General features: G+C 40.5%; 1 non-coding gene across 1 annotated transcript; it reads right to left on the reverse strand.

Moving 5' to 3' along the window:
• Nucleotides 1-1,970: 1,970 nt before the first annotated feature.
• LOC147364558 (small nucleolar RNA SNORA2/SNORA34 family) lies at nt 1,971-2,102 on the reverse strand. The gene has a single exon (XR_015135632.1). It is a non-coding gene; the product is annotated as a small nucleolar RNA SNORA2/SNORA34 family (small nucleolar RNA).
• Nucleotides 2,103-2,795: the final 693 nt, after the last annotated feature.

Consider the following 2,795-nt stretch of genomic DNA (forward strand, 5'->3'; position numbering starts at 1 on the left):
GTTGATCATTAACCTTGATAGAATGGCAAAGTTAAAAAACAGGTGCGTTTTCTCTTTGTCACTTGTAAACATGATATCATCTACCCCAAACAGGCTCATGCCTTTGTAGTTCTTCCTGCCCTGAACCAAATAAAAGCAGTCATTATTCTTGTTCTTCAAGCCCAAGTTCACCCTGCCCTTTATTCATCCTGTTTCTATCTTTACAAATTTATTCACTCATTCACCCACTGGATGAACTTTTGTTAGGAAATCTATATCTTGTTCCCCAAATAAGATAATTAATTACACCCTATTGACACATTCTTCTTTTGCCAAGTTTTGGTATTTGCATGCATTATTTGTTTCTTTACACACCTCCTCAGCACCCAGATGATCAGATGTCACTTCTTTGGATATAATTGAGGTTGGGGGAAAGGGAGGGAGAGAAAAAAAAATTATAGTCCATATAGCAGGTCAGGAGTAAAGGTATTTACAATGCATCCTGGGGAGAGATTAAAAACGACAAGGTGTCTCTGGTGGTCAGTGGTTAAGAATCTGCCAGCCATTGCAGAGGACACGGGTGCAATCCCTGCTCTGGGAGGATTCCACGTGCCATGGGGCAACTAAGCCAGTATGCCACAACCACTGAAGCCCGCACACCCTAGAGCCCATGCTTTGCAAGAAGAGAAGCCACCACGATGAGAAGCCTGTACACCACAAGCAGAGAGGAGGCCCCGCTAGCCACTAGTGAAAACCAGGAGGCAGTGACAAAGACGCAGTGCAACCAAAAATAATAAATAAGTAAAATTTTAAAAACTGAAACAAGACAAAGAAAGTAAACCCTGGTATTTTAATCACATCCCCCATTTCTCAGAAGAAGGAGAGTTAAGGCATGCATTTAAGTGAGTTTCTTTGGGGACAAGGTGGGAGCTGATGACAAGAACCACCAGTTTCAAGTCATAAAATCAGACAAGGAAAACAAAATACCTTTAGGCATGCATATAAATGTTCACACAAGCTTCTCGCTTAAACTGCAAGGGAAGCAGATTCTGAAACATTTCTAAGGAATTATTACTTAATATGTATAAAAATATTACCAATGGTTTAGTAATGGTATAGTTCCTGTTATTTTAGTTAGTTAAGTATAAAAATTAAAATAAGGGTTTTTGGTGGATCTGTGACCTCAGTGTCTCCAATTCTATGTTTCACTTAAGACCTTAAGTTATTTATTTAAATTGGTTAAATATTTAATAAACAGAATAGAAAAAAAATAGTTTTCCTTTCTAAAGAGCAAGAAAAATTTCCTTTCTTTGTATTAAAAAGATACATTTTACTATCCAAATATTTGTATATCTTTCCAGGGAAATGAAATCTGGCAAGATTTATGCCTTTCATATAATGAAGATCATAATATTTAAAAAGTGCATTTACTGTGAAAGTAAGTAACTTTCTCAATTAGTGTCCCAATTGAGACAATTGTGTCAATAGAGAGAATAGTGTCCCAATTTCTCAATTAGTGTCTCGATTGTCTCAAAAGTGCAATAAGGATGCACTTTCACAATCCAATATAGAACTCAAAATGTTTTACAGCCCAATAGTAAATATAAGTTTCTAATTTGAATGAAGTCTAAAATATACAAGTCAGGACTCTGACCATACAAAAGGATAATACTCAGAGAGAGCTCACAGTTCAGAATCATCCCACAGCAATTTCGGGGGGGTAGTAATTAGATTTTTTGGAGAAGGAAATGGCAACCCACTCCAGTATTCTTGCCTGGATAATCCCAGGGACAGAGGAGCCTAGTGGGCTGCCGTCTATGGGGTCGCACAGAGTCGGATACGACTGAAACGACTTAGCAGCAGCAGCAGTAATTAGACCTAACAGTATTATCATTCTAATGAGCAAGTTAAATCAGAGAGCTCTCAATTTTGGAATTCCAGTATTAATCAACTATAAGTAAGTGTTAGCTTGTATGTATCACCAACGACTGAGATGTTTCTAATGAATTGACTATTACATTTCCTAAGTTCTGAAAGGCCAACAGACCAAAGAAAGAGATTTCTCTATATTCCTGCTTGAAACCAACAGCTTCAGCAAACTGCTAGCCTTGATTCAGGACCCACGGCTTTAAGATATTTAACTGTAAGATTCTCTCATCTCATCCCATCTCATTTCATCCCATCCCATCCCATCCCATCCACGGGATTTCAGACACAGAGTCCTTGTGCATGACGAGTCACCCATGAAACCACAGTGAAGTGAAGCCCAGTGAGTGAAGAAGCTTCTTGGGGCAGCAGCAATGGAAACAGACCTTCAAGGTTGAGTTGGAGATGAAAGAGTGTTCTGAACAGAGGCTCTGACTTGTGCTAAGACATGTAGGGTGACCCACATGGCCCGGAAACTCCAAGAACTGACTGAGGGAAGAAGCAGGAGGGAAGTCTGGCCAGCTGAATTGGGCCCTTGACAAAAGGGCCTGAAATGTCCCAGCAGCAAGCCCAGAATTTCTCCTGAAAGGAAAGGGGAATTTACATGACTTGTGTCATAATCTGACATGTGATTTCAAAAGACAAGGCAGGGGACTTCCCTGGTGGTCCAGACGCTAGAACTCCACATTCCCAGTGCCAGGGGGCTGGGTTCAATCCACAGTCAGAGAACTAGATCCCCCATGCCAAAACTAAGAGTTCACATGCCACAACTAAAGATCCCACAAGCAGCAACCAAGATCCCACATATGCCACACCAAGCTCCCGCATGCTGCGACTAAGAATCGATGCAGTCATACACACACACACACACACACACACAAAGAGAAGGC

Source organism: Bos grunniens, chromosome 10 (genome assembly GCF_055505025.1).
Source record: "Bos grunniens cultivar Pamir isolate PY7600 chromosome 10, Bosgru_T2T1.0, whole genome shotgun sequence".
Lineage (NCBI taxonomy): Eukaryota > Metazoa > Chordata > Mammalia > Artiodactyla > Bovidae > Bos > Bos grunniens.